This window comes from Zonotrichia leucophrys, unplaced genomic scaffold (genome assembly GCF_028769735.1).
Source record: "Zonotrichia leucophrys gambelii isolate GWCS_2022_RI unplaced genomic scaffold, RI_Zleu_2.0 Scaffold_35_1530144, whole genome shotgun sequence".
NCBI lineage: Eukaryota > Metazoa > Chordata > Aves > Passeriformes > Passerellidae > Zonotrichia > Zonotrichia leucophrys.
This window is the reverse complement of record NW_026992240.1, coordinates 482,664-495,910: the sequence shown is the minus strand read 5'-3', so window position 1 is coordinate 495,910 and position 13,247 is coordinate 482,664.

The window sequence follows — 13,247 nt, the reverse complement described above, 5'->3', positions numbered from 1 at the left end:
CGATCCGCTGGTTCCCAGCCCCCCTGCATCCTGGTGGGGGGGCGAAGTTTCGCCGGGAGCCGAAGTTTTCTTTACTGCGTCTTCGGAGCATGCTCAGATGGAGCCATCCCTTCCCCCCGCTTCTCTCTCTCCGGGGGGATGGGAGTCGGCGGCACCGCCCCAGCCAGCGCCGCAGGCACCGCACCTGGCAGCCATGCAGGCCCCGCCCCGGCCAGCGCCGCGAGCGCCTCCCGGACCCGCCCCGCGGCCGCCTCCCCAGGCGGTCCCGCCCACGGCTACACCGGCTTCCACGCCTGCATCTGAGAGCTCAGAAACACTGCTCCCTGCGCCTGCGCCCGTGTTGCTAGGAGACGCCCTCGGCGATAACAGCGACTCGACACCGCCCCCGCTGGCTGTCCTGCCGCCCCGGCCAGCCCCGCAAGCACCGAGAGCACTGGCTCAACCCGCCCCGTGGGTGCGGGCGCTTTCCCCCATGGCCTCTCCCGTGGTCGTCTCTCCGGCAGAGCCTGCGGGCGCAGCTTCCCCGCCTGCAAGCTCAGAAACACCGTTTCCCGCAGCTGAGCCGATGTTGCTAAGCAACAGCGATCATCCGCCGTCGCCCCTCCCGGCTGTTCCGCCGTTGCCCGTGCCAGCCCCGCCGCTGACCGTGCGCACTCCGCCGGCTTCTGCAACTGCATCTCTGCAGCTGACCCCAGAGCCAGGGGCAGAAGACGCTGCCGACCCCGTGTCGTGCCCGCCAGCCTCTCCCGCAGAGGCAGAGCAGCCTGCGGTCCTGCCGCTCCCGGCAGCAGCTGTCGCGGCAGCTCCTGCACCCAGCGCGATTTCCCCCCGAGTTTTTCAGGTTGTCCCGGGGCTGCCCCTGCGGGGGGAGCTGGGACAGGGGAAGAGGACGTCAGTCTCTCCTTCCGTGGAGCAGGCATGGCCCGACAGCTGGGGGTGGTGGCAGCCCATCTGCCAGCGTTCAAGATCAGCGTTCTTGGTGGGCTGGGGGGTGTTTGGTCAGTTCCTGCCCCTTGGAGGTTGCCATCTCTGCCACCCCTCTTGTGCCCTAGCAGCGAGGGGCAGATGGGTCCCGAAAGTTCTGCCTTTGGTCCCCAGCCCAGAGGGGGTGGTGCCGTGAGGCAGATGGGAGACACACCTGTTGCATTTGCATTGCCGAGGCAGAGGGCACAGCGGGAAGCGATCATGGCTTGCTTGCTGTGGGGAACAAACATTCCTAGACCCGAGATGAGGGCGCTTGGGGCTTTGTCTATTCGCCTGCTGCTGGCATGCCTTGGTGATTTTGGGGAAAGGAAGCGTCTCACCACCCGTTTTGCCATTGTACTGGCAGCAGGGTGCAGGCCTGTGGGAATGCAGAGCCTGCCTCGTGGGCTGGGCCTTGGCTGTTGGGCTCAGATCCCTGGGCTGGGGCCACCGCCCGGCCTCCTGATGGGTTTGGGGGTTTTGCTTTCCCCTACCGGCTCTGGCCCGCATTTTGTGGGCCAGATCTGGGGTTCCTAGTCTCTCTACATGGGCCAGGGCCCCCCAGGGCCTTTCTCTGGCTGCTCTGCTGCTGCTGCTCTTTTCGATCACAAAAACAAAAACAAAACAAAAAAAAATTAAATTAAATAAAAAAGAATTGAAATACCTGGCAGCAGCTCTTGTAATAAGTAACAATATGTTTGTGCATTAATAGCTAGATAATTTAAATTATAAAACAATAGCTAAATAGCTCTTGTTTAGCAGGATATAATGTTACCTATGTGCAGTCACATATGGTAAAACCTTTAACTTAGTAAGAATTGCTTTGTTTACAACCCCCCCCCCCCCTTGTAACTAAGTACAGCTACATCTGGTAACAATTACTAACTTCGCTAGAATTGCTTGGTTTGCAAATTCCACCCCATAGATATAAAAGACCCTCTGTAACTAAATACCGACACATCTGGTAACAATTATTAAACTTGCAAGAATTGCTTAGCTTGTAGAATTTAGCCTTAGATATGCCTTATAAGGAAAGCAGCCAAAGAGGAAGACTTGGGGGCCTTCATCCCACGACCACCAGAAAGCAGAAAAAGACCCCCTAGCAACCAGAAGAGCAAGCGCAGAAGACAGACCACGTCATCCAAGAATCCGGAGAAAAAAGACAATAAAAAGCGAACTTTAAAAGGAGAAAAGGTGCGCCTAAGAGGAGCGGAGACTCCTGGCCGCCCAGCGCTGAACCTTGCTTATTCTTGCTTGCATAATAATAAAGATAATTGTACAATTCTTAAATTTAGTCAATTCGTTTATCACAATTTGGTGCTGTGACTCGGATCTAGAGACAGGGTTGGTTTGAGAATTCAGGGGGGGCGCCCCCACCCCTTTGGTGGCCCTGATCTTTTCAACTGACCCCCCCTCTGGACCGACGAACCTAAATTCGAGAATAAGCAAGGAAACACCGGTGACCCTGTAAACTTTGTGCACGAAGATCCGAGCGAAGACGCAGGACGCGTGAGTATATGGGTGAACCGCTCGGTTGGGGTTGGAATCCCAGAGCACAGTGAATGAGACGTCCAACTGCGGACGACATGAGAGGGACCCTCTAGTAGTGCGTTTCTCGTAGCCCGTGAGGGAGCGAGCCACGACCAAGGGGTGTGTGTGTGTGTGTGTGCATGGAAGTGCCTTGGAAGATGGGGCAGAAAGAAAGCAAGCCTTCTGACCCTATGGGGGAGGGCCCCTTGTTACCCCCAATACCTAAGGATAGTCCGTTAAGATTAATGATTAAGTATTGAGATGATTTTCCCTCCAGAAAAGGGAAAGATAAAGCAAAAATGATAAATTATTACGTGGTAGTATGGGGAGGTAAGAAACTGGACTCAGGAAATATATACTGGCCCGTTTTCGGATCCTCCGAGGACTGGGTCTGTCAAGCCCTGAACATCTATGTGAATTCCAAAGAGCCAGAAAACCTAGAAGAGAGTGCTTATGCTAAATTGTAGTTAGTAGAAAGTAATGAGCAAATAACTAGATTGTTCCCCCTTAAGGGAAGCCAAGGAGAGGAAGATAGAAAGAAAAAGTCCCGAGTGGAGGAAAAGATTTCTATTTATCCTCCCCCATATGTACCACCACCAGCCCCAGCACCCCCTGTATCCCTTCCAAACATTCCTCCGGCATCAGCCCCTGATAAACAGCAGGTCACAGACTCCCCGGATCACAGGAGGCGTACTCAGAGTCAGATGAGGACAGTAATTGAGGAAGGAGAGAACAGTGGGTTGTTCCCTCTTAGGGAGATAGCATTAGGAGGACCTCAAGCTGGGATGGGGTTTGTCACTGTCCCCTTAAACTCAGGAGATGTCCGTGAGTTTAAGAAAGAGATGGGAAAATTATTAGAAGACCCTATAGGAGCAGCAGAAAGGGTGGATCAGTTCCTGGGACCAAATATATATTCTTGGGTAGAGATACAGTCCATTCTAGGCATACTATTTACAACAGAGGAGAGAGGGATGATTAGAAGAGCAGGAATGAGGATTTGGGACGCCCAGCATGTTCAAGGTCCTGCGACTGATGTCAAATGGCCCTTGCAAAATCCCAATTGGAATAATCAAGACCCCAACCATCGTGGTCATATGCAGGACTTAAAAACCATCATAATCCAAGGCATACGAGAGGCTGTGCCCCGAAGACAAAATATAAGCAAGGCATTCAGAGAGTGCCAAAGAAAGGATGAGACCCCCACTGAATGGTTAGAAAGATTAAAGAAGAGTTTTCAGTTATACTCAAGGGTGGATCCAGAGACGCCTATAGGGCAAGCACTCCTGAAAACACAGTTTGTAGCTAAATCGTGGGAAGATGTTAGAAAGAAATTAGAAAAGTTAGAGGATTGGCAGGACAGAGGACTTGATGAATTGCTTAGGGAGGCTCAGAAAGTATATGTTAGACGGGAGGAAGAGGCACATAAAAGGCAAGTTCGGATGATGGTGGCAGCAGTCAGGGAAGGACAGCGAAACAACCCTCCGCCACGAGAAATAAATGACATGAGGAGGGGTCCCCGAGATTCAAGAGGGCCCCCAGCTGGGGGGAGAGAAGGAACGGTGTGCTACTACTGTAGTGGGAAAGGACACATGAAGAGAGAATGTCGAAAGAGGCTTAGGGATGAGAAAATGTTTAAAGAGGATGAGGGGGGTCAAGGGCTCTATTTATTGGGGACTCAAATGTCATCAGAGCCCTTGGTAAAACTTAAAGTGGGTCCCCAGCAAACCCCCATAACCTTCCTTGTAGATACAGGGGCCGAGAGATCAGCAGTTCAGTCTTTGCCCCCGGGATGTAAGATTTCGCCTTCAACAGTACAGGTTATTGAGGCAAAAGGAGAACCCTTCAAGGTTCCTGTAATTAAAGATGTCTTAACAGAATCAGAGAAAAAAATAGGGGTAGGATCCCTGCTACTAGTTCCTGAAGCCGATTACAATTTATTAGGTAGAGATTTAATGGTGGAATTAGGAATAAATATAAATATTGAAGAAAAACAGTTGAAAGTCAGACTGTGCCCCCTACAGGCCACTGACAAAGAGAAGATAAACCCAAAGGTTTAGTATACCCCTGACACAGCAGGAAGACTGAATATAGAGCCTTTCAAAGTTATCATCCAAAACGCAGAAATCCCGGTGAAGATAAAACAATATCCCATATCAGACGATAGGCGAAGGAGACTAAAACCAGAGATAGAACGGTTAATGCAACAAGGGCTCTTGGAACCTTGTATGTCTCCCTTCAACACCCCCATCTTACCTGTAAAAAAAACAGATAAAAAATACCGACTAGTACATGATTTTAGATAAATAAATAAAAGAACTATTGCCCGATTCCCTGTAGAAGCTAATCCCCATACATTGCTCAGTCAATTGAAACCTGATGACCAGTAGTATAGTGTTATAGATTTGAAAGATGCCTTTTAGGAATGCCCCTTAAAGGAAGAATGTAGAGACTATTTTGCATTTGAATGAGAAGATCCCGATACCCACCGAAAGCAACAACTAAAGTAGACCGTGCTCCCAGAGAGATACACCGAGTCTCCGAATTTATTTAGGTATGCATTAGAACAGATAATGAAAACCTATACCCCAAACCCAGGAATAACCCTTGTTCAATATGTAGATGATCTGTTAATAGCTAGAAAGAGTGAGGAATCAGTTAAAGAAGAAAGTATTAAGCTTTTAAACTTTTTGAGCATTCAGGGACTGAAAGTGTCCAAAAATAAACTGCAATTCGTAGAAGAAGAAGTGAAGTACCTGAGACACCAACTCAGTAAAAGAACTAAAACACTAGATCCAGAGAGGGTTGAGAGAATCCTCTCCCTTCCTCCCCCAAGAAATAAGAGACAAATCAGACAGCTATTGGGTCTCGTAAGATACTGCAGACAATAGATTGAAAACTTTAGTGGCAAGGTAAAATTCTTGTATGAAAAACTAACTACTGAAAGTTTGATTAAATGGACTGAAAAGGATGATGAATCATTAGAACAACTAAAAGAAGAATTAGCTAATGCCCCGGTGCTAAGCCTCCCCGATGTTAAGAGACCTTTTTAATTATTCATTAATACTGAAGCAAGAGTAGCATTTGCGGTACTGGCTCAAGACTAAGCCAGCAGTCGAAAACCAGTAGCATATATTTCTAAATTACTAGATCCAGTAAGTAGGGGATAGCCAACATGCTTGCAGATTATAGTAGCCACAGCCCTCTTAGTGGAGGAAGCTCTCAAAATTACCTGTAGAAGAGAACTGAGAGTCTTTACCCCCCATAATATACGGGCAGTATTGCAACAAAAGGCAGAAAAATAGATAACAGACTCCAGACTTTTAAAATACGAGGGCATTTTACTGTCATCCCCTCAGTTGATACTTGAAACCACCTCTCTGCAAAACCCTGCTGAATTCCTGTTTAGAGATCCACAAGAGGATTTAACTCATAATTGCTTACATAGCATAGAAAAAGAAACAAAAATTAGACCAGATCTCGAAGAAGAAGAGCTAGAAGAGAGAAAAATATTATTTGTAGATAGTTCCTCCAAAGTTGTTGAAAGAAAGCGAATCTCTAGATATGCCATTGTGAGAAGTGAAAATTTAGAAATAATAGAATCTAGACCTCTGAGTCCTAGTTGGTCAGCCCAAGCCTATGAGCTTTATGCAGTATTGCGAGCTCTGAAATTCTTAGAAGCTAAATTTAAGACCATCTATACAAATTCAAAGTATGCCTTTAGAGTGATACATACTTTTAGAAAAATTTAGGAAGAAAGAAGGTTAATAAATTCCCAAAGAAAAGAATTAATACATCGAGAACTAATTACTCAAGTATTACAAGCGTTAAGAAGCCCAAAGAGAATAGCAATAGTACATGTTAAAAGACATCACAAAAGTCCCTCCCATCTGATCAGAAGAAACAACATAGCAGACAGAGAAGCAAAGAAAGCTGCCCTCAGAAAATTCCAAGAGCAGAGAATAAAGAGAATGCGAGATGATGAGAGAGTTTGTGGCCTGAGCTTCACAGCCCAAGAAAAGGAAAAATTAGACAAAATGAAAATAAAAGAGAATGAGAGTATTCGAAAATTGCCAGATGATAGAGAAGTGCTGCCAAAATTTGTAGCTCAGAAGATAGTGCAGTAGTTGCATGAACAGACTCATTGCAGAACCCAAGCCTTAGTAGATCAGTTTACTATTAAGTATATGTGTATAGAAATTTATGATACAGCAAAACAAGTAGTTAGGGGATGTATAACATGCCAGAGAGTTAATAAGCATCAAGCTCGAGAAAAGATTCCAAGAAGAAGAGAATTAGCACACCGACCTTTTTCACATGTACAAGTAGATTTCACCGAGCTACCGAAAGTAAGGAAGTACAAGTACTTATTACTACTAGTAGATCATCTAACCCACTTTGTAGAAGCATATCCTACATCACGAGCTACTGCAAATGTAGTGATTAAAACCTTGCTAGAAGAAATAATCCCTAAGTATAGACTAGTAGAAATATTAGACTCTGATAGAAGCCCCCATTTCACAAATAAAGTACTGAAAGAAGTAACCATGGCCTTAAGTACTAAATAGAAATATCACACCCCTTGGCACCCTCAAAGCTCAGGGAGGGTAGAAAAGGCAAATAGAGAAATCAAGAAGCAACTCACTAAACTTATAGTAGAAACTAAAATGTCGTGGGTCAGATGTTTACCCATAGCGCTGCTAAACACTAGAACCCAACCTAAGACAAATGTGAGAACATCTCCCTTTAAAGTGCTCTGTAGAATGCCTTACGACTTAGAGCTACCAAAAAACCATCCCGGTATCCAAAATAGTCAAATTCAGAGTTACATACAACAGCTAATGAAACGAAGGGAGGAACTAAAACGAAAAGGGCTATTAGTACAAAGACCCCCTTTAGATATAGCAATGCATAAGCTTAAACCTAGAGATAGAGTCCTAATTAAGACTTAAAAAGAGACCTCCCTAACACCCCAATAAGAAGGTCCCTATGTTGTCCTGTTTACCACAGAAAAAGCCATCCAAACTGCTGAAAAAGGCTAGACACATGCCAGTCGAGTGAAAAGACCCATCACTGCAGACACCCCTTGGGAGGTGACCAGTCGCCCTGGAGATCTACAATTGACTTTTCAGAAAACATAAAAACGCCTATCAACTAGTAATATGAATGACTGAAAGAGAGAAACACCGACTGCAGCTACTAGTCAGAGACAATATTCAAAGAGTGAGAAAAGAACTGAAGTGTCCTCTTATTCAGCACACATAAAATGATCTGATATCAGTAGCTGAAGTCCTTGCTGAGATAAAGCAGCCACTGTCTAACAGACCTGAGTGCATTAAATGTAGTAATCCCAATTGTAAGGCATAGATAAAAATATTTTGCAGAAGATGTAAGCTCAAATAGTAAGTTTTCCAATCACAATTAAGTGAGAGTATCTGGTGTCATACTTGTGATTGGAGTTAGAAGAGAGAAAACCCTCACACGGCCCTAAGCAAATTTGCAACAGCCCCAAGACAAAGAGAAATCCCTTATAGAGAAGCAATAGCATTAATTGAAAATATAGAGCAGAAGAGACATTAAGCCCTGGCCTGAGCAATACATCACCAATCATATAAGATCATCTGCCAAAATCAGAGTGTGATATTAGACCAAGTGTGTAAAGAGAAAAAGATTCATGTCTCCATAGAGCAGCAAGTTGAGCCCCGAAACTGAAATAGTACTGTACTTCGCTACTTCCGAATACATAAGAAACGAGCCCGTAAAGCTCAGAAGAAAAAACCCAGACAGTGAGACTCAGGCCCTGTAAAGCTCGCTAAGAACAGCAGAGAGTCTGCCGTAAAATCAGAGAGATCCTTTGCCTAGAGGCCTGGCAGCCTGCCCTTAAGAGTGGGGGCAGAAGTCAAAGAGATAGCCCAAATAATGCACCCCCTGAAGACTACCCCTGCTGCCGAAAAGATAATAATCCCTGCAGACCGATGCACCCAATCTGGCAGGCGAAGCAGAGAAATAAAGAGTAGTAGAAAAGAGCAACAAGCCACAAGAACAAGAATAGAGCACAAGAATGCTCCAAGTAAAAGAGATATAGTTATAAAAGTGAACAAAATTTGTTGTTAAGACCCTGCCCTGCTTGGCAAGCTATTTTTATCATTATAATCCTGAGCTTCCTGACTGCCTAGAGAAACCCTCATCAGCCTTACAAAGAGGACAAGATCCTAGTCAAACAGACCCTGATCACTGACTGGTCTCAGGCCTTTTTGCAATTTACCGCATCTATGAGAAATATCACAAGTTGAAGTTTACTAACATTAGTTCTGCATGACGGTCTGCCGTACGCCAAACACGAATGGAAGAGGCAGAAAACTTAGCAGCTTCAAAGAGTAGTGAGAGAACAAATTGATTAGATGTCGAATAGTTTATAGATCAGACTATACAAACGCAATCTCAATCAGTGTTTCCATGAGTCAAGAAGATAAACAAATAAATTGTGAATACCCAGCACGAGACTGCTAGTAAAACTTCACATTAACTCACATGGCAGAAGTAGTCTGCCTCTAGGCAAAAGATAGACAGAGCCTTTCTTTTAAATTCATAATAGATACTAAAACACAATCTACCACTACTAAACCTCACATTATCACTGTTTCACCTACACCACCGGTCACACTCACACCAAAAATTTTCAAAATAAGACCTTATATAATCAGAAAAACTAGTCAACAACAAATATTATTCAATCCAGCATGGTCTGTCAAACAGGTCGAACTGCTAATGCAGACCAGTGTTTCAGAAATCCAGCCAGCTTGTTCTCCGTTTTTGCAAACATCCTTTGAAAGCTAAACTACTTAGCTCAAGAAACGCAGCTCTTTTAAAACAAAGAAACTTAGAGATGTAACTGATGTTCTAAGTACAAGACTGAGAATTCTGAATAGCATCAATTCAGAAGTACTAATGAACAAACTAGCAGCTACAGCCAGAGATCTGTCCAAATTACAGTAACCACTGAACTCATCTCTATTGGCTTTAAGAACACACCAGTAGATGTTGTCAAACATTTTGCCAAATTGAGAGAGTGTAAATGTGAACGATCACAAATTAGTGATTGATGCACTTGGTGCCACACAAAATAATGTCTCCTTAGCCCTCTGCTGTATCCAAGCACAATTATAGATGCAGTCAGTCTCTGCTGCAATTATAAGAGAGAGCAAAAAAAGCACTTTCCCCACAGAAATTCAGAATATAATCTGAGACAATGCCACTAAATTTGAAAGAGAATTCCAATCCTAGTAGAAACTAGTAAATTTTACCTATAACCCTATTTCTAATACAGTCACTGCCTTTGTCTTGACCATACAAAATGCCTCTGTACATCTAGTTTTTCCTGTCATTTCATTAAGAATAAACCATGAGAGAGCTGTCCTCTATCCTACAGAACATAGAAGATAAGCCCGTCAGTTTGATGACAAATGGCAAACTGTTGACTTGGAATCTTGTATTGTACGAGAACAATTAGAGTTCATCTGTAAAAGCAATGTAATTATAGCTCAAGATATCTGTTTAGACACAGAGCAAAACATTTGCAATTTTGAGATTCACCCTAACGAAGCTTCTAAAACAGTTCTTATATACATAAGCAATAAGTGCGCATATTTTAGAACTCTCTGTGATTTTGTGCTAGTAGATAATATTATAGTAGATACAAAGAATCACAAACTTCTGTGCTTGTAACTTTACTAAAATTACAAAGTGTGACATCACTTATGAAGCTAGTTACCTCTCGTCACCTATTACAATCTAACTACACACTGATTCACAAACTAATGCCCACCCCGATTGAAATAGACTTCACCCTAATAAGACAACTATTGTTTCATCAAGACCTAATCAAAATTCTTGAGAAAATCAAGAAAAGCAGACAGAAGACCCTAGTAACTGTTCAACATGATGTAGAGAAAATACACCAAGTAGTAGAAAGAGTGAAGCAAGATAGCAATTATAAGTAGTAAGATACGCTGTTCAGATAGTCACCTACTGCCACAAGTGTCCTAAACAGTATGTGCCCATCCCATTGTCGTTCTTTTAATTCTGATTGTACTAAAATTTATTTTGTCAGCAGTTCAATTTTTTATGAATTAGAATATGATGAAAAGGCTAAAAAAATTAGCATGTGTAATTAATGCACAGAGCTTAACTGATGAAATAGACCATTTAGCACTTCCTAGGAAGGAGCTAAAAAGATTTAATGAACAAAATTGGTAAAAAGAGAAATGGGGGATTGTAATAAGTCACAATACATTTGTTCATTAATAGCTAAATAATTTAAATTATAAAACAATAACTAAATAGCTCTTGTTTAGCAAGATATAATGTTACCTATGTGCAGTCACATATAGTAAAACCTTTAACTTCGTAAGAATTGCTTTGTTTACAAACCCCCCCTTGTAACTAAGTACAGCTACATCTAGTAACAATTATTAACCTTGCAAGAATTGCTTAGTTTGTAGAATTTAGACTTATAAATATGCCTTATAAAAAAAGCAGCCAAAGAAGAAGACTTAAAAGCCTTCATCCCACGACCACCAAAAAGCAGAAAAAGACCCCCTAGCAACCAGAAGAGCAAGCGCAGAAGACAGACCACATAATCCAAAAATCCAGAGAAAAAAGACAATAAAAAGCGAATTTTAAAAGAAGAAAAAGCACGCCTAAGAAGAGCGAAGACTCCTGGCCTCCCAGCGCTAAACCTTGCTTATTCTTGCTTGCATAATATTAAAGATAATTGTACAATTCTTAAATTTAGTCAATTTGTTTATCACACTCTGAAGCATTAAAGGGCAAAAAACTTGGCTTCAGCCCAAAAGTGTTCAATAAAGGGCTGTAGCAAGGACATTCCTGAAGTCTCAAAATTGTTTGAAATTGTTTTGTGACTGTCAATGAACTTTCGATAACTATTGATGGACTTTTCTGCAGCAAGCCTCTTTCAGGACCAAAAAGGACTTTCAGATATGTCCAACAGGAACATCTTCAGTCCATGGACTTTTCCTGAAACTCAGCTGCTTGGACTTGAACATTCTTTGCATTGCTTTTGCATTTTCTTATATTGTAAGACTGTTTTAGTGATTTGATAGAATTGGATGTTCTACAGGTGAAGAAATTCCCTGTTCATTCCACACCAGCACTTGATTGAGATTTGGATTGGCAACAGATAACCTGTCAAGTGTTTGTTCTTTCCTCTGCATGTGCACAGCAGAGAAAATTACAAACACTTTTCTTTTTAATTTAATAGAATTTAAAAGGTGAAATGTCACAGACATCTTTTGTGAAAAATCCTTTCTTTAGGATTTTTCCCCCTTCTGGGAAGCTGCGGCCTCGGCAACGAAATGTGAGCAATGGTTATCTGCTGCTGTGGAATGCGGCAGGTGCGTCCGTGATTGGTCCCCTGTGGATGTTTGGATTTACTAACCACTCACGGCAGAGCTGTTCTTGCTTTCTGCCTGGACACAGAACTTTGTTATTCATTCCTTTTCTATTCTTAGCTTAGCTAGCTTCTGAGAACTTTCCTTCTATTCTTTTTAGTATAGTTATAATGTAGTATATATATCATAAACTGATAAATCAAGCCTTCTGAACATGAGGTCAACATTCTCATCTCTCTCTTCACCCTGAAGACCCTTGCAAGCCCTGTAACAATTGGTGAACTTTGGAACAGTATCCATTTACTTCCACTGTGTGGGAACACTGAACACCATCTTTTTTGTTTTCCTATGCTGTGGGTCTCTTTGTCAGTGGCATGGTTTTGTCTGATGGGTTTTTATTGATTGCAATCTGTATTCCATGTATCTTATCCTGAGTCCAGCAGATGACCAGTAACAGTCTTAATAAGATAATGGCCTTACATGTCCAGACTGTTTTAGCATCAGGGTACATGAACCCTTCACACAAAAAAACAAAGAAAGGGGGAGATGTTGCATATAGGTAAAACCTTATAAAATAAAGGCCTTGTTACTCTTGTAAAATCATGGCTCAGGCCTGCTACTTTGGCTAAGTACAAGAGGATTATGGGAAAGGTACTCAGCTGAATTGGAGGTAGAAAAGCAAGTTATATAACCATTATGTGTTCAGATCACGGTGTATGGTGGTTGGTTGTATTATATTTGTTATACTTAAATGGAATGTGACCGATAGTGGGCTAACTGCTTACAAAGGCCTGGTTTTTGCAATAAAGCAGCTCTCCTTTGCACCTCCCTGGGGACTCTACGTCACTCTGCTTCGTACAAGCAGTTGTATTTAATGTTTTAAAATAGAAAAAAGCCAATTATATAATCACTAGTGATTACTTTTTAAAACCCAAATATCACATTGATTTTTTACAGTTATATCACCGCTTTTATAACCCTATTATATTATAGAGCTCAATTTCTGCAGGGACTTTCCACTGCTGCTTATGGATAGGTACACCTGCTATATCCTGACTAGTACCTTAATAAAATCCCTGGGGTCTTGCCCTGAACTCAGTGGATCAGAGGATTTGAGGATCTCCCTGAAAAACCTTGGGTGCATTCTAGACCCCTCTCTCAATCCCATGAATTTATGGAGCCTCAGAAGCAGAATCTCACCTGGGTTGCCAAAAAATCTTGCCAGAAGTGCTGGTATAAATCAAACTCTCTAACACTATTTTTAAGTATTAGAAAGTAGGCATTACTTTATTCCAGTGCTGGGGTGCACTGGGATAGCTCCACCTAGATGGACATGACTTTCAAAAC